At 41.7% G+C, this 24487-nt stretch overlaps 1 protein-coding gene across 2 annotated transcripts in view; it reads left to right on the top strand.

The window, feature by feature from the left end:
* Positions 1–2787: 2787 nt before the first annotated feature.
* Positions 2788–24487, top strand: part of shroom1 (shroom family member 1) — a 118266-nt gene continuing 96566 nt past the window's right edge. For both annotated transcript variants that reach the window (XM_034178018.1, XM_034178022.1), the window contains exon 1: positions 2788–2948. The gene's annotated coding sequence lies outside the window, so the exon portion shown is untranslated. The remainder of the gene's footprint in view (positions 2949–24487) is intronic.

Here is a 24487-nt window from a genome sequence, read left to right as displayed (position 1 = left end):
CACATGAAAAATGAAAACCATATTTTCAGGGCTACAGCTTGTTATGCTCATTTGATGTCTGGGGTTTTGTATGAGACCAAATTATACAAATGCATCAATTTATAATTAAAGTGGAGCAGTAACCATAGGTTTCCTTTAATATGGATAAAAGTGACTGAAAACTTTACTGCTAATTCTATTTCAGCATTCCACTTTAATTGCAGTTTTAGCTTCCAGTTAAGCTATCTTTTTACCTGACAATTATTTACTTTGCTATACTCAAATAATTAAAGATAGATCATTTAAGTGTTAAACATCTCTGTTCAGAAACACAGGTGTGACGAAAATTTTAAACTGGAGGAAGCTGAGAAAGTGAATACCTCCCCCCTCCCAGTTACAGGCAATACAGTTATCCAAATTTGAGTGTGAAATTAATTTGATTTTTAAACATTTATGATTTTTCTGTGTATAGTATGTGTGAATTATTGTCTATAGAGCAGGCATCCTAAATTTCCTTTAAAAATGTGTTTCTGCCTTTACTATAAAATTTGCCAATCCTGCCACCCACCAAGGGGGGAAAAAAAATGCTTGGAGCTGCCACTGTTCAGATACACCCAGGTGTTATAGTTCTTTAAAGAGATCTATAATGTAATGACTCTGAGGCACAGATGCTCTCCGCCGACACCAGTGAAGACCCAGGGAACAGCTATTGTAGTGCAGCAGATAACTGAAACAATCATGCAAATGGTGATAAAACCATCAAATTCAGCACAAATACTCCTTAGACATTCCGCTTTTAAATGAAACGATTGGCCACTTGAATTTTCAATCGGTGGTCAGGTAGGGCTCAATTGAAGAATTACAGTAGTCAAAATTAAAAGATGCTCCAATCATTGAAAACTATACCACATTATTTGCTTGATCATAAAGATTCCAAAAAGGTATAGTTTGGACTATCTGTGACTGAATTCTATGGAGTTATGGGATAAAAACAGCAAAAATGGTGACAAAGGTCAGTTTCAGTTTGTATTGAAATCAGAAGTTAAAGTTGCTCCAATGTTGGTAAAAAGTGATGCAAGTTATTGGTTGAGCTAATAGGATTAATAAATGGAGTAGTTTTGACTGTGTTGAATGCTTGGTCTCCAAAGTAAAGGTCAAACAAGGTCAATGTCCATTGGATTCTATGACATGTTACCACGTAACGTAATAACTAAGCATGATACATGGTGCAAACTATTCCTTTGTAAACGGTTAAATCAACTAATTTGCATCACTTTTTTACCAAAATTGGAGAAACCTTAACTTTTGACCCCTGTACAAACTGACACTGACCTTTGTCACCATTCTTGCTGTTTTTATCCCATAACTCCATAGAATTCAGTCACAGATGGTCCAAACTATACCTTTTTGGAACCTTTATTATCAGATAAATAATGTGGTATAGGTTTTTAATATGATTGGAGCATCTTTTAATTTTGACCCCTGTGTAATTCTTCAATTGACCTCTACCTGAACGCTGACTGAAAATTCAAGTGGCCAGTCATTTTTTTTCAAAAGAGGAATGTCTAAGGAGTATTTCTGCCGAATCTGATGCTTATATCACCATTTGCAGGATTCTGCTCTAAATACTGTATGTGTCCTGCACTTTATAAGAAAAGCCAGACAGAGCAGGCTCTACCTGCTGAGGTGAGTCAGGTCCTTTGGAGTGCACAGGGCGCTCCTGAGGACCTTCTTTGACTCTAGTGGCGTCAGCTATTTTGTACGGAGTGGTCTGTTGGAGCAGCATCATAAGTGCTGAGAGGAGGAGACTTGACAGTTATTAGGAAGACCGTCCTGGGAAGTCAGTGCAGGAGGTGGGATAAAGGAGGATGATGGCTAAGTCATCCCTGCTGGAGAACGCCTCCCACCCCATCATCAACACTGACTGCACTGGAAAGCTCTTTCAGCAACAGGCTGCTCCACCCAAAGTGTGTGAAGGAGCGATGACAGCAGGTCCTTCCTTCCTGCTGCTGTCAGACTCCACAACCAGCACTGTTCCCACTTGACCAGTCAGATCATTAATATCATTATAGTCACAATTTTTCTCTCGCATGTGCAAATTCCACATATTCTTGTGCAATAATATCTTGTACACTCATGTGCAACATTATGAAGGATTCTTTTTTTTTTTTTACTTGTAAATGGTGTATTTTAAGGTATAGATTATTCTGCGTAGAACTTGACTTCTGTGTTTTTGGTATGTATTTTCTTTAACCTTATTTTTGCATACTTTGCACAGTTGTTCTGTGACTGTCCTTTTGCTGCTGTAACATTGTACATTTCCCTGTTGTGGGGTCTTATCTTGATAACTATCGAGTGCATCCTGAACTGTCCAGATTGTGGTTTCAGTTGTCAGTCTGTTTTGAGTTTTTCTTGCAAGAAACTCAAGTAAACCAATTTTTTTTTTTTTGTAGTTTGGCACTGCAGAGCCTCTTATAAATGATTATCCCCTTTCAACCCACATTGCTCAGCCCTGAGAACATTAACACTTCTAACCAGGGTCCTCTCACCAATCTTCTCGTACACTTTGCTCTTGTCAGATTTCCTCCTTTCACCTTGATTCAGCACTTAGGTTTTTATTGACCTGAAGCTCATTTATCCGGATAAGTGTGCAGAACTGTCAGGGAAATTCCTGTTTTTACTGTTCCATCAACACGGACGGACCAATCGGTTGTTGTATATTCCCTCAGTGCCCGCCTCCGCTCGAAGCTGATTGGTCCATTGTGAGGTCCTTTACCTTTCATCCGCTTCTCTCCACAGGGAGTGAAAACCAGAAAGTAAACGAAATCGCGAGTGGAAGCTGTTCCACCGGTCTGTCGTGGAAAAGTGAGTTATTGCGCTTATACCCCCTCTTCTTATTCGAGCTCATAAAGTGGACAGTAACGAGGACAAGAAGTTTTAAAACGGCAGACGAGACGGTGAATCAGCAGGTAGGTGAAGCAGGTGTTCTCAAAGCTGCTCGCTTTCAACCTGTTGATTTGTGTTCATGTTCATATGGTCACAGTTTTTGTGGCAATAGCCCCAAATGTTTTACAGTTGTTTTTTTTAGGTGGGTTTTTTCTCAGTTAAGTCTGAAGAGAGAAATTGGCGTAGCAATGTTTTGAGCGAGAGTTGGCTAGCGCTGTTAGCACGGTCACTGCGACTGTGGCCTGTTTTAATTTTTCATATATATATATATGTATATATATGTGTGTGTGTGTGTGTGTGTGTGTGTGTGTGTGTGTGTGTGTGTGTGTGTGTGAGTGAAGTTTGCGATTTCTGTATTTACACTTATTTTAATATGTGCAGTAAAGGTCTTCAGTAACCATATTAAATTTTTCCTCATTAAAAGTTAAAAAAAAATACAATTTTTCTATATATTAAGCTTGCCAGCAATAAAGCAAAAACAAATGCTGCTGCCTTCATTCACTCGCTTAAAAAAAGCAACACAAAGACTATGAAGTGATTACAAGCTGTTTAACTTTACCCAGTGGCTGTGTTTTTGGTAGACCGGAACAATTAGACTGTCTATTGCGTAGGCAATATTGTCAGGGATAGATAATTCATCACATGACTATGGAAAAAGGTGGTCACGTGACAGCAGCTGGAAAAACAGATTAATGCAACACAAAAATTGAAAAGTTGATATAGACTTCTCTTCCACCTGCTGGATGCTTAGTGCACGCAGGATGGATTATGGAAAATTTAGGACACTCGTGGTTGAGCTTCCATATATACTCAACAAAAATATAAACGCAACACTTTTGGTTTTGCTCCCATTTTGTATGAGATGAACTCAAAGACCTAAAACTTTATCCACATACACAATATCACCATTTCCCTCAAGTATTGTTCACAAACCAGTCTAAATCTGTGATAGTGAGCACTTCTCCTTTGCTGAGATAATCCATCCCACCTCACAGGTGTGCCATACCAAGATGCTGATTAGACACCATGATTAGTGCATAGGTGTGCCTTAGACTGCCCACAATAAAAGGCCACTCTGAAAGGTGCAGTTTTATCACACAGCACAATGCCACAGATGTCACAAGATTTGAGGGAGCGTGCAATTGGCATGCTGACAGCAGGAATGTCAACCAGAGCTGTTGCTCGTGTATTGAATGTTCATTTCTCTACCATAAGCCGTCTCCAAAGGCGTTTCAGAGAATTTGGCAGTACATCCAACCAGCCTCACAACCGCAGACCACGTGTAACCACACCAGCCCAGGACCTCCACATCCAGCCTGTTCACCTCCAAGATCGTCTGAGACCAGCCACTCGGACAGCTGCTGAAACAGTCGGTTTGCATAACCAAAGAATTTCTGCACAAACTGTCAGAAACCGTCTCAGGGAAGCTCATCTGCATGCTCGTCGTCCTCATCGGGGTCTTGACCTGACTCCAGTTCGTCGTCGCAACTTCGCACAGCCATTGAAGAGGAGTGGACCAACATTCCACAGGCCACAATTGACAACTTGATCAACTCTATGCGAAGGAGATGTGTTGCACTGCATGAGGCAAATGGTGGTCACACCAGATACTGACTGATATCCCCCCCCCCCCAGTAAAACAAAACTGCACCTTTCAGAGTGGCCTTTTATTGTGGACAGTCTAAGGCACACCTGTGCACTAATCATGGTGTCTAATCAGCATCTTGGTATGGCACACCTGTGAGGTGGGATGGATTATCTCAGCAAAGGAGAAGTGCTCACTATCACAGATTTAGACTGGTTTGTGAACAATATTTGAGGGAAATGGTGATATTGTGTATGTGGAAAAAGTTTTAGATCTTTGAGTTCATCTCATACAAAATGGGAGCAAAACCAAAAGTGTTGCGTTTATATTTTTGTTGAGTGTAGTTTCTCAGCTACCTGCTGAGCACTGGGCTGGTTGTGCTCATTACTGTGCCCTGTCTCCCAGCACCTGTCTTCATATGAGCATCTACAAACATCTTGCCTGAAAATGTGGGAAATATGAGCGTGCAAAATTGGAATGAAAGAATATTGTTTCAGCAGATGATAGACATATTTTGTTTGTATTGCTTATTACTGATCGCAAACTTGAAACGCTGTTCTGGAATCTTTGAAAACCTTTGTAACACTGTGTTCTGTAACATTGTTCTGGAATGTGTATCACAAGGAAGGCATGCTGTGCTATGGGGTGATGTGGTAAGTGACTATTCTTTTGTAAACTGGATCAACTGACAGGACCCGTGTGGACACCAGGCAGTCTCACGCTTGGCCAAACTGGGAATGTTATATGAGGCAGAAAAGCTCAGGGCACAGAGGGAATGTTGCTTCATTCTCTGCACAGGACACACTTAAGATGCTAAATATTTACATAGAAAATAGTTATTGGCTGCTATATTAATGTGTAAAATGTCATTTAGGATACCTAAAGTTTTAATTTTCCCTCCTGCTGCTCGTATGTTGATACTTTTTTGCCCCACATGGTATGTGTATAAAAATATCAAAGTATGTCTTGATAAATGATTAAGCGCTGAGAATGGTTTAATAACTTCTTTCAGCATTCTGAAAGCCACATTAAAATTACTTGTGTGCAACAAACATCAAATCCAAATTAGTATCTGTAGGAAATTGGAAGTTTATGTGCTCTTGTGATCGCCTTTGACTCTGCAACTATATATGTTGACAAGATATTTTAGAAACTCTTTGATCAAATGCTGCAGGTACATTGGTCCTGTGGATGAGAAGTGACTTTTAAAGATAAAATTGAAAAAGGAGTGCTGCGTGGGTCCACAAATTGTGAATCAAAAAGTATTTTAAAAAATCTTAATGCACAGGTGCTCAATTGGAGATAGGGGTGCTATTCAGTACTTGAAAAACAGGCGTTTTTGATCTTCAAATGGTAAGAAAATGAAAAAATGAAAAAGAGCTATTTTGTGTGAAAACCTCAGGAAGACCAAAAACAAAACTCCAAGGCACTCTGTGAAAATTAAATTAAACAGCCTACAAACCTGTTTGATATCCTGAAGAAGGCCATGCTGGGCCAAAACGCGTTGGTGCGTATTTTAATTATATAGCCATGCCACAATAAAGGCTTTTTAATTAGTTATAGGGCTGGGCAATATGACTTAAAATTCATATCATGGTATAAATTGAATCCCTTCACGGTAACAGTATATATCATGATATATACTTAAGTGTAGAAATTGTAATGTAAGTGTTCTGTATGATCCCTTAGCTAAGCTAAATTGGGAAAAATAAATAAATGACAACAGCAAAAAACAAAAACGAAAAAAAAAAAAAACGCATATAATGTAACATTTATTGTGTGGATCTCAAATCTAGAGCTACAATTTGCCAGAAGGTAGATCTAAGATGCAAACCTATTTGATGTTTTGGTACACCTGTTGTTGGGTCAGTTTCTTTTCTTGAACACTAGCTGGCACACCCACTCTGAATACACCGAAATCATATTTGATTTTGTCTTTCTGCTTTGGTTAAAAAAGCCTTGTGTTATTTAATGTGTTGCTTTTTCAAACCTGAGGTTTGATGAGCTATAGAGTTTTATACCTCTAAAACATTATTGGCAAGCCTTATTTTAACCAATTTCCCAATGTTGAGGTCCTGGAACCAGTTGAAGTTCAGCAGTTTTTCCTTTAACCTTGGCTTATCAAAATATTTATCCAGTTATCAAAATACATGATGGAATGTGTCCTCTATCTAAACCTTTGAGCTTTAATGTATGGTGTGGCTATAATTATGCATTGTTTATTATGTAGTGTTTGTTGTCTCAGTGCTGTGATAATGACATAATTGTTCTTTCTTAACCTTATTGTTTAGTCTCAAATGGCTACCTGCTCCTGAATAATGCACAGGAGGGCCTTTCTACCAAATGACTGTTCTGTTTTATTTAAAGCGGGAACATAAGGTGCAATGGGTGAGGCACGGTTGTTTTGGGGAGAAACCAGACACTGTTTTGTGTTGTGGCTGAAACTGGAGCTCTTGCGGTGGATGGGTCAGATGGTGGATGCGGGAACAGCAGCTGGACAGCTTGCAGACTGAGCAAAAGCTCTGGCTGCTTCACACAGCCTGATATGGAGTCTGCACAGACCTGTACTGAGGAGCAGGAGCCGATTATATGATTTATGTTTGTGTACTGCATGCACATACATGTGTAACGGTGTTTAAAAAATAAAGAACATCAGTTCGCATATAAGTGCAAAGTTGTATGCATCCAGAAAAAATTAAATAATCTGTGAGAAGGGCAGAAGTGTATGAACCTAAATTTAAATGCCTGTGTTGCGAAACTCTTAATGCATATAGTGCTGCAGGTTCTGATTAATTCATTATTTTTAGTTGTTAAATTGGCAAACTGAACTCAGCCACATGGGGTGTGCAGCCAGTACATTCTGAGTGCCAGTCCCAAGCCCGGATAAATGAGGGTTGCGTCAGGAAGGGAATCCGGCGTAAAACAAGCCAACCAAACTATGCAGACTCAGAATCGAATTCCCATACCGGATCGGTCGCGGCCCGGGTTAACAACGTCCGCCACCGGTGCTATTGCCCAACAGGGTGCCGGTGGAAATTGGGCTACTGCTGGGTGAAGACAACGAAGAGGAGGAGGAAAACGTTGCCACAAACAGCGGGAGAAGAAGAAAACTAGAAGGGTGGAAATGAGAGTGGGGACTTTAAATGTTGGTAGTATGACTGGTAAAGGGAGAGAGCTGGCTGATATGATGGAGAGGAGAAAGGTAGACATATTGTGTGTGCAAGAGACCAAGTGGAAGGGAAGTAAGAGCAGGAGCATCGGCGGTGGGTACAAGTTGTTGTACCATGGTGAGGACAGGAAGAGAAATGGTGTTGGGTCATTTTAAAGGAAGAGTATGTTAAAAGTGTGTTGGAGGTTAAGCGAGTGTCTGACAGGGTGATGAGTGTGAAGTTGGAAATTGAAGGGGTGATGATGAATATCATCAGTGCATATGCCCCACAGGTTGGTTGTGAGAAAGAAGATTACTGGAGTGTGTTAGATGAGGTGGTGGAGAGTGTGCCCAAGCATGAAAGAGTGGTGATAGGAGCAGACTTCAATGGGCATGTTGGTGAAGGGAACAGAGGTGATGAGGAAGTAATGGGTAGATATGGTATCAAGGATAGGAATAGGGAAGGACAGATGGTAGTTGATTTTGCAAAAAGGATGGAAATGGCTGTGGTGAATACCTACTTTAAGAAAAGGGAGGAGAACAGGGTAATATATAAGAGTGGAGGAAGGTGCACACAGGTGGACTACATTCTTTATAGGAGATGCATGCTAAAAGAAATCACAGACTGTAAGGTGGTAGCAGGAGAGAGTGTCACTAGACAGCACAGGATGGTTGTTTTGTAGGATGACTTTAGAGGTAAAGAAGAAGAAGAGAGTGAGAGCTCAACAAAGGATCAGATGGTGGAAGCTGAAGGAGGAAGACTGTTGTGTGAAATTTAGCGAGCAGGTGAGAGAAGCACTGGTTGGAGGGGAAGCAATTTTGGACAACTGGAAAAGTACTGCAGATGTGGTGAGGGAGACAGCTAGGACAGTACTGGGTATGACATCTGGACAGTTTAAGGAAGACAAGGAGACTTGGTGGTGGAATGAAGAGGTCCAGGAAAGCATAAGGAGAAAGTGGTTGGCGAAAAAGTTTTGGGATAGTCGGAGAGATGAAGAAAGTAGACAGGAGTACAAGGAGATGCGGCGTAAGGCGAAAGAGAAGTGGCAAAAGCAAAGGAAAAGGCATATTGCGAGCTGTACAAGAAGTTGAATAGTAAGGAAGGAGAAAAGGACTTGTACCGATTGGCCAGACAAAGGGACAGAGCTAGAAAGGATGTGCAGCAGGTTAGGGTGGTAAAAGATGCACATGGTAATGTGCTGACAAGTGAGGAGTGTGTGCTGAGAAGTTGGAGGGAATATTTTGAAGAGTTGATGAATAAAGAAAATGAGCGAGAGAAAAGGCTGGATGATGTAGTGAGAGTAAATCAGGAAGTACAAGAAATTAGCAAGGAAGAAGTGAGGGCTGCTATGAAGAGGATGAAGAGTGGAAAGGTAGTCGGTCCAGATGACATTCCAGTGGAGGCATGGAAATGTCTAGGAGAGATGGCAGTAGAGTTTCTAACCAGATTGTTTAATAAAATCTTGGAAAGTGAGAGCATGCCTGAGGAGTGGAGACGAAGTGTGCTGGTTCCTATTTTCAAGAACAAGGGTGATGTGCAGAGCTGCAGTAACTACAGAGGCATAAAGCTGATCAGCCACAGCATGAAGTTATGGGAAAGAGTAGTAGAAGCTAGGCTTAAAAAACAGGTGAAGATCTGTGAGCAGCAATATGGTTTCATGCCGAGAAAGCACTACAGATGCAATGTTTGCTCTGAGAATACTGTTGGAAAAGTAAAGAGAAGGACAGAAAGAGTTACATTGTGTGTTTGTGGACTTAGGAAAAAGCTTATGATAGGGTGCCAAGAGAAGAGTTGTGGTATTGTATGAGAAGTCCTGGAGTGGCAGAGAAGTATGTTAGGGTAGTGCAGGACATGTACAAGAATAGTGTGACAGCGGTGAGATGCGCAGTCGGAATGACAGACTCATTCAAGGTGGAGGTGGGATTACACCAAGTGATCAGCTCTGAGTCCTTTCTTGTTTGCAGTGGTGATGGACAGGTTGACAGATGAGATCAGACAGGAGTCCCCATGGACTATGATGTTTGCAGATGACATTGTGATCTGTAGTGAGAGTAGAGAGCAAGTGAGTCTAGTCTGGAGAAGTGGAGAGATATGCTTTGGAGAGAAGGGGAATAAAGTCAGTAGAAGCAAGACTGAGTACATGTGTGTGAATGAGAGGGAGCCCAGTGGAATAGTGCAGTTACAAGGAGTAGAAGTGGTGAAAGTAGATGAGTTTAAATATTTGGGGTCAACTGTTCAAAGTAATGGAGAGTGTGGTAGAGAGGGTGAAGAAGAGAGTGCAGGCAGGGTTGGAGTGGGTGGAGAAAGGTGGCAGGAGTGATTTGTGACCGAAGAATATCAGCAAGGGTGAAGGGGAAAGTTTACAAAACAGTAGTGAGACCAGCTATGTTGTATGGTTTAGAGACAGTGGCACTAACAAAAAGACAGGAGGCAGAGCTGGAGGTGGCAGAGCTAAAGATGTTGAGGTTCTCTTTGGGAGTGACAAGAATGGACAAGATTAGGAATGAACATATCAGAGGGACAGCTCAGGTGGGACGGTTTGGAGACAAAGTCAGAGAGGCGAGATTGAGATGGTTTGGACATGTGCAGAGGAGGGACCCAGGGTACATAGGGAGAAGGATGCTGAGGATGGAGCCACCAGGCAGGAGGAGAAGAGGGAGACCAAAGAGGAGGTTCATGGATGTGCTGAGAGAGGACATGCAGGTGGTTGGTGTGACAGAGGAAGATACAGAGGACAGGGTGAGATGGAAACGATTGATCTGCTGTGGCGACCCCTAACGGGAACAGCCGAAAGACAAAGAAGAAGAAATTGGCAAACTGCACAAGACCGCATACCTTACAATACTCAAAATTCAGTCATAAAACTGAGAAAAACATAAATGATTACATTTGAGGCTGGAGCCTGATATTCTTTTAATTTTCACTGTGCGATAGCTGGTTTATTAATTGCTGTGTTTCAACCATTTTGTTTCTTTATTTCAGCTTCAGATGGAAAATTTAGTTATACAGCAGTTGCTTGAGCCTGTCGGGTAAAGTGTTGACTCTGAAACCTGCAGGACAAAAATTCAAAGTTGAAACATGTAAACATGACACACACGTTTGATCGTCATGATGGTTGTGTGGCTGATGGATTGGTGAGGTGATATGTGTGTTTGCAGGAAGATTAAAGGAGGAAGGAAGGCAGAGACAAAAGATGGAAGCAAATAGAATGGCCAGGATTCAAAACAGAGTCAAACCACAAAGACATACTCTGTGTAAACTTATCCTTGTTGAAATGTGATCTCTCTCTCTCTCTCTCTGCCTGTCTCCTCCCTTTTGTGAAACAAAAAAATGGCCTATCTGTAATTCATTCATAGTACCAATCTCTGTGCTAGTACACACTGATACATGCACACAAGTTCATCCTTGAATATTTGCGTGTACGTCCATAACCTCACCACTCATGCACGTGGTGCTTGATGCATTTTTGCATTTGGGTGGTTGGGCTGGGCAGACATAGTGGAAATGTATTTGATGTGGATTTTTACATTCTTTTAGTGACCTTTTCTTCAATTTACTCTGACAAAGATGAGCTAATCTCATAATAATGTTAGATTAAGACTAGATTGAATATCCATTCATCTGACAGAACTAATCATTCTTAAAATGTTTATTTTTGGAGGAAATAACTACAGTTATGCAGAAGAAAAGGAAGAAATTCTTGTAAATTATAAAAACATGCATGAAAAAAATCCAGGTGTTGTAGTTAAAACTCATGTCTGGAGCTGATCTGAAAGGATCAGCACAGTCAGGCAACCAAAGTTAATGACCTTCCTCTCAACCTGTGTGTTTTTGTGTCAAGTTTGCTTGACTGGATTATTCCACTAATGTCTTAAAAACATCTCATTGGATCATCAGGCTGCTCCAGTCTCCAGGATAAGTGTTCTTCACCAGTCATCTACTTTCATGGTCATCCAGTTATTGAGACAGATTAGACAGATTTTACCATACAGTTTGTATTCAGTGACTTGGAAATATTCAAGTAACAATCTCTTCACTTCTCTGAATATAACTGACTTTGAAAGTAATGATTCATTGGTACAACCCCTGGCAAAAATTATGGAATCACCGGCCTCGGAGGATGTTCATTCAGTTGTTTAATTTTGTAGAAAAAAAGCAGATCACAGACATGACACAAAGTAAAAGTCATTTCAAATGGCAACTCTGGCTTTAAGAAACACTATAAGAAATCAGGAAAAAAAAAATTGTGGCAGTCAGTAACGGTTACTTTTTTTAGACCAAGCAGAGGGGAAAAAATTATGGACTCACTCAATTCTGAGGAAAAAATTATGGAATCATCCTGTACATTTTCATCCCCAAAACTAACACCTGCATCTACTCAGATTGCTCATTAGGCTGCATCTAAAACGGGAGTGATCACCACCTTGGAGAGCTGTTGCACCAAGTGGACTGACATGAATCATGGCTTCAACACGAGAGATGTCAATTGAAACAAAGGAGAGGATTACTCAAACTCTTTAAAAGAGGGGTAAATCATCACGCAATGTTGCAAAAAGAATGTTGGTTGTTCACAGTCAGCTGTGTCTAAACTCTGGACCAAATACAACATGGGATGTTGTTAAAGGCCAAACATACTGGTAGACCAGGAAGACATCACAAGCGTCAAGACAGAAAACGTTAAAGCAATACTGTCTCAAAAATCGAAATGCACAACAAAACAAATGAGGAACGAATGGGAGGAAATGGAGTCAACGTCTGTGACCGAAACTGTAAGAAACCGGCCTAAAGGAAATGGGATTTACATACAGAAAAGCTAATGAAAGTTATCATTAACACCTAAACAGAAAAAAAAACTGTGTGTGTTGGGGGATGTGGCTGGATGTTTTGGTGTTCTGTTCTTTTCTTTGCTCTTCAGGTGGCATGGAAACTGATTTGTCTGTGGAGAAGGTGCTGGCTGAAGAGTCCTCACCCTCATCAACATCATGTGTAGCACCTGTGACTGGTGCTCACATGCAACCTTAAAGACTTTCAGCTGAAGCAGATAATTGGATGGCGTTCTGCATTTAAGGCATGTGTGATTCAAGCAGAACTGCCGGGAACTCGACCTTGTGATGTTCGTTTGTGAGACACTGAGGACCGCGCCTGGGGTTGACATATCGAGCCCGTGAGGCAAGGAAGGGTGAGGACACTTGCTGTCAGCACACATTAAAGGTGATTAAGTGTTTGACTAATTGTTGATAGTAACTTGGTGTTTTGTTACGCAGTATACTGGAATTGTGATGAGAATTGTGCAGTTTGCTTCTCACTGCTGTGGCGTGCGGATAAGTGATCCTCCACTTGTTGTGAGAAGCTGCTCATTTGCATAAAGTTAAAAAATACAGACCTGAATGTGTTGCTGATAGCGTGTGTCTTTTGAAAGATATTGTTGTAACTGCTGACTTACCTCACCTCTTCTTTGTTTCACAGAGAGTCAGTTTGTCTTGTCCACTTGGGGGTGTTTGTCTGGTGGTAGTGGGTCCAGGAACGCCGGGCTTCTATCCTTTTGGGCGCTTAAGAGTGTGCAAACAGTCACTCCACCAGAAGGACGTTGTTTCAGTTTTGTACACATTATTATGCACAGGTGAAAAATAAATTGTTTCTGTTGTTGGAACCGCTTTCTGGTTATTTTTAGCGCTGGGTTCTGTCTGACGTAGGTCCGCTCCTCAACTCGCGTCAACACATAACAGTAGTTCCCGGCCATTCCATAATGGACCCAGCGGCAGAGGCGGTTCCTTTTGCCGAAAAAGTTCAAGAACACTTGGAGAAAATATGGGAGCAATTACAGCATCTCGCAAACCAAATTAAACAAACAGACGCCCGTGTTACGGAGCTTGCAGCGCAAGCCGTTCCGCTTCCTGCTGCTCCAGCTGCGGCATCATCGATACTAGTGCAGATAACTCCGTCACCCAGAGATTCGGCGTCCGAACCGATTGTTTGTCGTCCGGAGCCTTGTGCAGTGATGCAATGTTCTCTGGTTTCTGCTCAGTCAGGTGGAGCGCCGCAGCTTTACGAGGAATGTTTGTAGATGGGTTAAATGAGTCATTAAAAGACGAGCCGGCAGTCCGTGACGAGCCAAACGATTTAGATGAGCTAATATCGTTGGTGATTCGTCTAGATGATCGGATGAAGGAGCGTGGACGCGAGAGAGGACGCCCATCAGAGCGGGTTTTTTCGTCTCGGGGCTTTCCCCGACACAGATCTGGGCCGCCTCTTCTTCACCCCACTGAGGCTCCTCCGACGGGACCTCTGGCTCCTCCTGTTGACGAGCCCATGCAGCTCGGACGAGCAGAGATTACTGTATTGCCCCGACATATAAACGTCAAGAAAAATATGGTGACGTATCTCCAGGTGTTCTGGGACAGGCAAAATAACACATAAACAAAAAAAAATCTAGCACAGGTAAATGTTTTGTTTTCGTTTAATAGGGGTTATAATGTATGGGAGGTCAGAGGCGTATCTGTGTGAGTGACTGTTAGGCGGTTAGAAGTCCGCCTGGGCTCACGTCATTGTATTTTTATGTGTTTTTAGGTATATTATGTTTGGGTTGTGGGTCGGTTTTATTTTGTTGTTTTTTATTTCTACAATCTCTAACCCCAACCTCACTGCCCAAGACCGTTTGTCTTGTGGTTGTGGGGTGGTGCAGGTTGGTCCCGCGAGCATTATCAGAAGACCTCGCACCTAGGGGGGGGGGGGGGGGTGTTAGAGGCGTTTTTTCTTGGTTTGGTTAGGCCCGGTTCCACTCCAGCCTCAGTGAGCCTTTGTACCGTTCGTACATTGGTGTTTGCCGGGGTGTGGTGCAGCGGAGACTTACCTCAGTCGGAGGGTTGGGCCGATCTGTGCCGTTCTCTATTTCGGTAGTTCCACCCCTCCCAAGAGCTGGGGTATGGTCGAGTTGGGGCACCGGACGTATTTCCGGTTCTCCGCTGTGCCTTGGGGTTAGAGCTGGGTTAGTTTTTTTTTCCTGTTCCCTTCTCCGGTTAATGTTTTGAGCCGTTCGCCAAAAGTTGAGCCGCCGAGGGGCTCTGGGAGGGACCGGGTCTTTCGGGGTGCCGGGGAGGGTAACAGGGTTGTACGGTCGTTTTATATCCCCCGGGGTTGTTTTTGGTAGTCCTCCGGGGGTTGATTTTTGATTTTGTTCTGTTTCCTTCGGGTTCCACCTCCAGGGTTGATGGGACGGTCCTCTGGGGGGGAATTGGCTTGGGCCAACTAGCCAAGTGTGACCAGGTTCGGGGTTCCGGGGTTGTGGGGAGGGTATCCTCCTGGGGTTGATGGTACAGTCCCTCTGGGGGGCGCCGTTGCTCCATGTACACCTGGGGACCTTTGTGGGACTATGGTTCTGGCTGTTCCTCCTGGAACTGGCGAGAAGGCCTTCTGGGGGGGGGGTTGGCTCTGCAGGTCATTCTGGGGGGGTTGTTTGTTGTTTTTCTTTATGCATTTATGTTTGTATTGTGTTTGTGGGGCTGTGTTGGGTTTTTGCGTTTGGGAGTTTTTCTTTTCTTCCCGGGGTTGATGGGACGGTCCCCTGGGGAGGTTTTGGGTGGGTTTTATGTTTTTTTTTTTTTTCTGTGTGTTGAATTGTACTGGGGAATGTTTTGGGGCTTTTGTTGATTCCAGCCGGCCTTCCAGCTGCGGTGCCTGTCCTGCTGTCTGTGGTGGACCTTAGGAGCGTGGTGCTGTCTGCTTCCTGACGTGGACCCCGGAGGGAGGTGCTGTTCTCGGGCCTGGTCTGTTCGGTCGCCGGGAGGCTTCCCGTTGATTGGGGGGTACTGTTGTGTGTTGGGGGGTGTGGCTGGATGTTTTGGTGTTCTTTTCTTTTCTTTGCTCTTCAGGTGGCATGGAAACTGATTTGTCTGTGGAGAAGGTGCTGGCTGAAGAGTCCTCACCCTCATCAACATCATGTGTAGCACCTGTGACTGGTGCTCACATGCAACCTTAAAGACTTTCAGCTGAAGCAGATAATTGGATGGCGTTCTGCATTTAAGGCATGTGTGATTCAAGCAGAACTGCCGGGAACTCGACCTTGTGATGTTCGTTTGTGAGACGCTGAGGACCGCGCCTGGGGTTGACATATCGAGCCCGTGAGGCAAGGAAGGGTGAGGACACTTGCTGTCAGCACACATTAAAGGTGATTAAGTGTTTGACTAATTGTTGATAGTAACTTGGTGTTTTGTTACGCAGTATACTGGAATTGTGATGAGAATTGTGCAGTTTGCTTCTCACTGCTGTGGCGTGCGGATAAGTGATCCTCCACTTGTTGTGAGAAGCTGCTCATTTGCATAAAGTTAAAAAATACAGACCTGAATGTGTTGCTGATAGCGTGTGTCTTTTGAAGATATTGTTTGTAACTGCTGACTTACCTCACCTCTTCTTTGCTTCACAGAGAGTCAGTTTGTCGTGTCCACCTGGGGGGGTGTTTGTCTGGTGGTAGTGGGTCCAGGAACGCCGGGCTTCTATCCTTTTGGGCGCTTAAGAGCGTGCCAACAGTCACTCCACCCAGAAGGACGTGTTTCAGTTTTGTACACATTATTATGCACAGGGTGAAAATAAATTGTTTCTGTTGTTGGACACCGCTTCTGGTTATTTTTAGCGCTGGGTTCTGTCTGACGCAGGTCCGCTCCTCAACTCGCGTCGACACATAACAAAAACAAGGTTACAGTGGGCTAAGGAAAAGCAATCGTGGACTGTGGATGACTGGATGAAAGTCATATTCAGTGATGAATCTCGAATCTGCATTGGACAAGGTGATGATGTTGGAACTTTTGTTTGGTGCCATTCCAATGAGATTAATAAAGATGACTGCCTGAAGAGAACATGTAAATTTCCACAGTCATTGATGATATGGGGCTGTATGTCAGGTAAAGGCACTGGGGAGATGGCTGTCATTACATCATCAATAAATGCACAAGTTTACATTGATATTTTGGACACTTTTCTTATCCCATCAATTGAAAGGATGTTTGGGGATGATGAAATCATTTTTTCAAGATGATAATGCATCTTGCCATAGAGCAAAAACTGAAAACATTCCTTGCAAAAAGACACATAGGGTCAATGTCATGGCCTGCAAATTGTCCGGATCTTAATCCAGTTGAAAATCTTTGGTAGAATTTGAAGAAAATGGTCCATGACAAGGCTCCAACCTGCAAAGCTGATCTGGCAACAGCAATCAGAGAAAGTTGGAGCCAGATTGATGAAGAGTAGTGTTTGTCACTCATTAAGTCCATACCTCAGAGATTGCAAGCTGTTATAAAAGCCAGAGGTGGTGCAACAAAATACTAGTGATGTGTTGGAGCGTTCTTTTTTTTTTTCATGATTCCATAATTTTTTTCCTCAGAATTGAGTGATTCCATATTTTTTTTTCCCTCTGCTTGGTCTAAAAAAGTAACCGTTACTGACTGCCACAATTTTTTTTCCTGATTTCTTAGTGTTTCTTAAAGCCAGAAAGTTGCCATTTGAAATGACTTTGGTTTGTGTCATGTCTGTGATCTGCTTTTTTTCTACAAAATTAAACAACTGAATGAACATCCTCCGAGGCCAGTGATTCCATAAACTTTGCCGGGGGTTGTAAATTCATCAGTGTGCCAATATCTGTCACATGTACATTTTCTCGTGTATGTACAGCTACATATTAAAAGCAAAGTGGCCTCTGTGTACGTGTATGCCTGTGTGTACCTTCAATCACGGAGAAACTGGGAAGAGCTGACGTTTTCCGTTTGGTATACTTATGTATTTTTGGTCAAGGATGAACACCAGAAAAAACTGAAAGTTCATGGGACTGATATTACTGGAGTAATTAGGGTTATTATTGTAGGTAACAACAGTAAACGTTGGTATTACATTAACCATTAATCAGTCCCTGGTAACCAGACCTCAACTTCTCAACCTTTCCAGTTTTAAAACATGACATTAACTAAATGTACCAAATAATAAATACAAGTATTTAGAAAATGTTCATTTTAATTTCCTGCACTTTCAGTTAAAATCACTATAGAAACTTGCATAATTTATTACTACCCCTTGAAAAAATGGCAGCTACCTATTTTATAAACATTACCCAATCTAGAAACCGTGGATCCCCACAGGCAACAGGCTAGTGTGTGTGTATATAATATAAATCACTATAGAGCATTTTATTTAATATTCTGATACAAAATGGATTCATTTGTGTTATTTCTGAACATATTTTAAATTCTCTACTTAAAGCCCATAAATGTCATCAATCCTGACCAGGACTTTGTCATTATGTCGGAACAAGATAGTTTTATGATTATACAACAGATTAGATAAATGTTGGTTTTAATTTTATATTCATAAAAATGTTCTACAGTTTTTAAAATTGTTTGGCTGAAGGAAAATTATTTCACTAGTCTACATTGTTCTTCAAAATGGAGATCAGTACCATTGACAATGAGTTGTTGTTATTAGGGATGTCTCTTTATTTATTAACCCTAATTAGTTGTGGTGGACATGCCATTAAGTGTACTTGTTTCCAGTGTGGGTTCCCAGTTCAAGGCAACTCGACCACGTAATTTAGATTTGTCTTAGGAAGCGCACTCAGCGTGAAACATGTATATCCACCTCAGATATGCTGTGGCGACCCCGAGTGAACCAGGGGAGAAGCTGAAGGGACTTAGTATTGTATGGCATCAGATCAATGACACAACCCCACTTCTGTAAAAAAATGCATTCACGCGTAGATATTAACTGCGCATACGCAGATCTTCTCTGCGTGCGCGCAAAGGTGCTGCACGCGAGAACCAGCGCTCCCCTGCCCCCTTGAGCTTGATTTCTGCCGCGTACAGAAAATCCCTGCTTACTCGCTTGAAACCTATGGCCTAGTTCAAAAATAATGAAGCCTAACTGCTGATTTGTATTGCATTTGTCATAAACAAGCCATTATTTTATTTAGTACAATCCAGATTTATCTGTGAGTTGCCTGTAGTCTCTTTGACAGGTACTGAAATTTCATGGAATATTCCGCACGGTTCCAGAGATACGCACGAATTTACCCCCAAAATAGCACTTTTTTCAACAATTTTGTGTGACATTGATATTTAACATTATCATTTAAAGTTGAATGTTAAAGAAATAACCTTGCATTTTGTCAGTTTGTTTGTTTGTGCTTCATACTAACACAGTAATACATTTTTGTAAAGGTAGAAATGTGATTTCCTAGAAAAAACATGTTTCTAAAGCTGCGTGTTACTGTCACAAGCGTAACGCTAAGAATAAGTCCTTGATTTATTTGTGTCAAAACCTTAGCTATATCTCCTACTCTGCTTCAATAGAATAATTATATTACTTGTTCAATAATACCAGGAACTAATGGACAGAATTTCTTTGTTTCAGGCTTCTGCAGACTAAAGAAGATACCTCCAACTGTTGTTGCAAGCGTTACGCTCTAGCACATTATAGTGTGTATATATGCACTGATAATTTCTAGCAATGACTGAACCGAGACCAATAGAAATATTGAAACTGTGATATATAACCATACCTAAAATGATAACATTTCACAAAAAGACCACTTTTAAATTTTGATGGTTATGTCACACTTTGGCTTCATTATTTTTGAACTAGGTCCTATGGCACTATGGGGGAGGGAACCAGGTTGGCACTGGCTCTGCTGTGATTGGCCATCTCTGGAGACCGAGGTATGATTGACAGCCCTCCTCTGACATGGACGTCAGTCGGAGACAACGGTGTTAAGCGATTATCACCTCGTTTCTGCTTAAAACGTCACTCCAGTCATCATCTATCTCAGCGACAGATCTCTGAAGCTTCTGTACAACAATCAGCAGAGATAATTTGCGTGTGCGCAGTTAATATCTACGCGTGAATGCATTTTTTTTTTTTTATGTGAGTGGGGTTTTGTCACTGATCTGACACCATAGTATTGCTCCCAATCAATCTGTTAATATTTGTATCAGCAGATACCAAGTCCCGATGTGATGCTTGTGTTTTCCCTGATGGGCCACTTGCACAGAGCAGAATGCAAGTGCGTTAAATCTAATTCATTGTACGAGGGCTGTCAATAAAGTAACGGTCCTTTTTATTTTTTTCAAAAACTATATGGATTTCATTCATATGTTTTTACTTCAGACATGCTTGAACCCTCGTGCGCATGCGTGAGTTTTTCCACGCCTGTCGGTGACGTCATTCGCCTGTGAGCACTCCTTGTGGGAGGAGTCGTCCAGCCCCTCGTCGGAATTCCTTTGTCTGAGAAGTTGCTGAGAGACTGGCGCGTTGTTTGATCAAAATTTTTTCTAAACCTGTGAGACACATCGAAGTGGACACGGTTCGAAAAATTAAGCTGGTTTTCAGTGAAAATTTTAACGGCTGATGAGAGATTTTGAGGTGATACTGTCGCTTTAAGGACTTTTCACGGTGCGAGACGTCGCGCAGCGCTCTCAGGCGGCGTCATCAGCCTGTTCAAGCTGAAAACCTCCACATTTCAGGCTCTATTGATCCAGGACGTCGTGAGAGAACAGAGAAGTTTCAGAAGAAGTCGGTTTCAGCATTTTATCCGGATATTCCACTGTTAAAGGAGATTTTTTTAATGAAAGACGTGCGGACGGATCCGCGCGTCGGGACGCAGCCGACACGGTGCGGCGGCACAGGAAAAACACCTCCGTGTTGATAACCATTTGTAAAATCCAGGCGGCTTTTGATGGCTTTCAGTGGAGTGAGTATATGAGAAATTGTTTAACAGGCAGGACATGTTCCAACTTGTCCTTAAGGCTTTCAACAGAGGTGTTTTTCCTGTGCCGCCGCACCGCGTCGGCTGCGTCCCGACGCGCGGACCCGTCCGCACGTCTTTCATTAAAAAAATCTCCTTTAACAGTGGAATATCCGGATAAAATGCTGAAACCGACTTCTTCTGAAACTTCTCTGTTCTCTCACGACGTCCTGGATCAATAGAGCCTGAAATGTGGAGGTTTTCAGCTTGAACAGGCTGATGACGCCGCCTGAGAGCGCTGCACGACGTCTCGCACCGTGAAAAGTCCTTAAAGCGACAGTATCACCTCAAAATCTCTCATCAGCCGTTAAAATTTTCACTGAAAACCAGCTTAATTTTTCGAACCATGTCCACTTCGATGTGTCTCACAGGTTTAGAAAAAATTTTGATCAAACAACGCGCCAGTCTCTCAGCAACTTCTCAGACAAAGGAATTCCGACGAGGGGCTGGATGACTCCTCCCACAAGGAGTGCTCACAGGCGAATGACGTCACCGACAGGCGTGGAAAAACTCACGCATGCGCACGAGGGTTCAAGCATGTCTGACATAAAAACATATGAATGAAATCCATATAGTTTTTGAAAAAAATAAAAAGGACCGTTACTTTATTGACAGCCCTCGTATATGCTAGTCACTTTAACAGCTCCATCATGCATTGAAAGGAACAAGTTCAGTCCAAGCTGCTTATGATTGTATTTATTTTAATTGTAGCAAACATTTAGGATTTTTTGTCATCAGTTCCATTTAGTGCAAAATTGTAGTAGTACAACTAGGACTGAATTACATTTTACTTGTTAAAAATATTTGTCGTAATCATCATGTTGTATCTTATATTTTTAGAAAAACATCTTTAAATTGTTTTAAAATAGTAGACCTTTACCATATGGTCACATTACTTACAAATGATAGCACAAGCAGTTGGCTTTGCCGCTTGATGGGTGTTCCCAGGGCGTGGACACTAACATCTCCATAAGATGCCTTGTAAATCCTTTCAGAGGTGTCATCTGGTTTCAAAATAGCATTTTTAGATTCAATATTTCTAATTTTTCCAAAGTATATTAGATTTCTACAGCAGTACGCTATTGGAGTTTTTTCTGCCAACTGCTGGATGACAGTCGCCATGTTGCGTTGCTCAGTATTTGCGTAAAACAGATTTCTGGTCTATTTTGGCTGCACCTAGCTGGTGGTAGAGCAACTGTTGCCTCTTGCTGCTGCAAAACGTTACTCTGAACATGAATAGCAAGTCGGTACTTTGCCACTGTCACTTCTAGCTAATGTGACTGTAGGGTGTCTGACCTGGGGGAGAGGGGGGTGCTTTCACCTCTCCTCTCTGGCTGAGCCGCTGTAAACTGTCTCTGGATACAGGAGAACAACACACGATGTGAGGAATGGGAAGAATCAGTTTATTTTTTTGTGGAAATTGCTACCCGATTGGCCGTTAAGAAGGCCTTATCACACTCACCGTTCATCAGTAGCAGCTCTGAGCGCTGCGTGTTACTGCTCCCTACCTGTATGTTGAGACTCATGCACATTGTTGATCTGTAGCTTACTGCGTATTTAAAGAATATTAAATTGCTTTTAAAACCTGTAGAGTGGCTCTATAGTGAAGCAGTGGCCAGGAGATTTTTTTTTTCCATCTGTGAACACTGAGGTAAAACGAAGAAGAGGGAACATGCTCTTATTTGATGACTTGGGTTTAATTAAACTGATACAGATGAATTCAAAAATGTCTATTAAGCTGATTATGTTCAGATCAATGATGATGATATATCTTTTAAATTTATTTTGCTGTTCTGTCAGTTGTAATCTTCTGGTTTTTATTAGCAATATTTATACCATCTTTTTAGTTTTGTTAGTTTTTTTTTATTATTATTAATTTAATACTTTAGGTATTTGGCCTTTCAGATTGCAGGACAATGCACCAATAGAATTTCAAATTTTCCTTGGGGCAGTCATCCAAGACCCTCCATCATAGCCTTTGGTCTTGGGTTTAGATTATGCAGAAGGACTCTCTGGTCCTGTCTACATGACCACAGAAATTTCAGGCATTATTTAATAAAAGGAACAAAATAAAAACCTACATTGTTCTCTGTGAGTGAAATAATGTGTGGGGATGTGCCAGATTGGTGTTAGTGTTAAGACCCGGTCACACGGCACTAACGAAGGACACCGAAATATTGACTTGCGTTGACTTTCGGAGTCATTGTTTAACTGTCGTCCAGCTTCGTTCCTGTAGCTGGTGCTTCATCACAATTTTCAAACTGTTGAAAAATGTGAACGAATCTCAGTGACAACTTCAATTCATCCGTATTTCGTTTTGCTTTCTGTCTTGACTATTCCTCATCGTTTACGTAGTCCACGTACCGTCAGCGTTCCATTTGACTGTCGTCCAACTTCGTCCAACCTCCCAAGTCCGACGATGTCTGAACAGATCAGTAATTAAAGATCCAATGAGCTGAATGTAACTCGTCCATGTGTAGGACGAAAAGCAATGTTGTCATACAGAAACAATAGTGGCAGGGAAGTTTTATCAACTACTTTAACTATTTACACACATTCCAGCCATTTGTTGCTAGATTGTGAATGTGCGCACATCCACGTTCATCATGAATGTTTGATTTTGTTTAAAGCTTCAAGGTCGGCGATCGCTTCCTTTTTCTTTTGTTAGTTTCGGTTTTGTTTTGTTCCTTTATGGGCTCTTGATTTGCAGTTTTTTTTAGGTGATGGGAGAAGTACAGGATCATTCATCCACATTTTCTCAATGATTTGTGACTTTGACTTTTTTCCCTTCATTCAGCTATCGTGTGCCGTGTGACCGGGACGTTATAAACAGTAAACTCCTAATGACTTTCTGCTATTTGTTGCTCTGTTATTTCAATTTTCCAGTAAAGGATTTTTTTCTTTTTTTTTTAATAAGTAATGCCACCTGCTTCTTTTGTACCTGCTTGGTGCGAGTCCTTCCCTGGCATTGTTGGTTTCAGGAACCCAAATACCTCTTCAGCATGGTTCAAGGGAATTGCTGTAACACTGAATGACTCATTAAACCTGCATGTGGTTCTGCATGCGAGAGGTTTTGTTTTTCCTTCTCCCCGTCCTGTGGATTACTGAATTGTTTGGGCCAGAAACCACGGAGTTTAAAGAGCTGTTTGTGTCAAGTAAAATTAATCAACTATTGAATGATAAATTAACAACTGCTTGGATAATTGATTGTTATTGAGTTCTTTGTTAATAAAATAAATCCAAATTCTCTGATTTCAGTGTCTTAATGTGAATATTTTCTGTTTTAGTTTAATAGTTTCTTCACTTCTCTCTGGTGGTAAACTGAAGCCGTGGACAAAACAAGACAACTGAAGGCATCATCTTGGGTTCTGGAAAACATTGATTATCAATGTTTTTTACAGACTCCTTACATTGTCTGTACCAACTAATCAACAAAATTGAACACTTATCACTGTAAATTTTGCAGAGTAAAATATACTCTGCCAGGATAACATGTGGTCCCAGTCCAAATTGAGTTAAATACACTCTATTATAGAGTGAAATCAGCTCTGCCGTCTTGACAAATCAAGTTTTTCAACTCCAATAAGAGCCATTCACAGCATGATAGAGTTGATTTAGCACTGTGAAAGAGTATATTTTACTCTATTTGGACTGGTACCAAATTTAGTCCTGGCAGAGTATATTTTACTCTGCAAAATTTATGTATTCATGGATGTAAAAGTAAGTCTGTTCGGCTGCTCCCTTGTTTTTCACTCTGGGTCGCCACTGCAGATTATCAAGATAAGAAATTTGCCTCAGCACATTTATAATTCAATTCCTTGCAGCCATCAGTTCAACATATCTTTGTGTGCGTCATTATGATTTTCAACATCATGCTGTTGTCATGTTTTTCTGTGCATATTGTTGCCAGTGGCTGATAAGATGATGGATGCAAGTAAGAGTTCATGATTGTGATCAACACATAATTTGAGTTGGATGTGTTGTGTTGCCAGACATCATTGAAGTAATTTACTGGAATGTCTATATAAACACTGATAAGGTGATCATGGT

The sequence above is a fragment of the Thalassophryne amazonica genome, chromosome 9, assembly GCF_902500255.1.
Source record: "Thalassophryne amazonica chromosome 9, fThaAma1.1, whole genome shotgun sequence".
NCBI classification, from domain to species: Eukaryota; Metazoa; Chordata; class Actinopteri; order Batrachoidiformes; family Batrachoididae; genus Thalassophryne; species Thalassophryne amazonica.
Note: the sequence above shows the minus strand (reverse complement) of the source record. Positions and strands in the feature narration are given on the sequence as shown.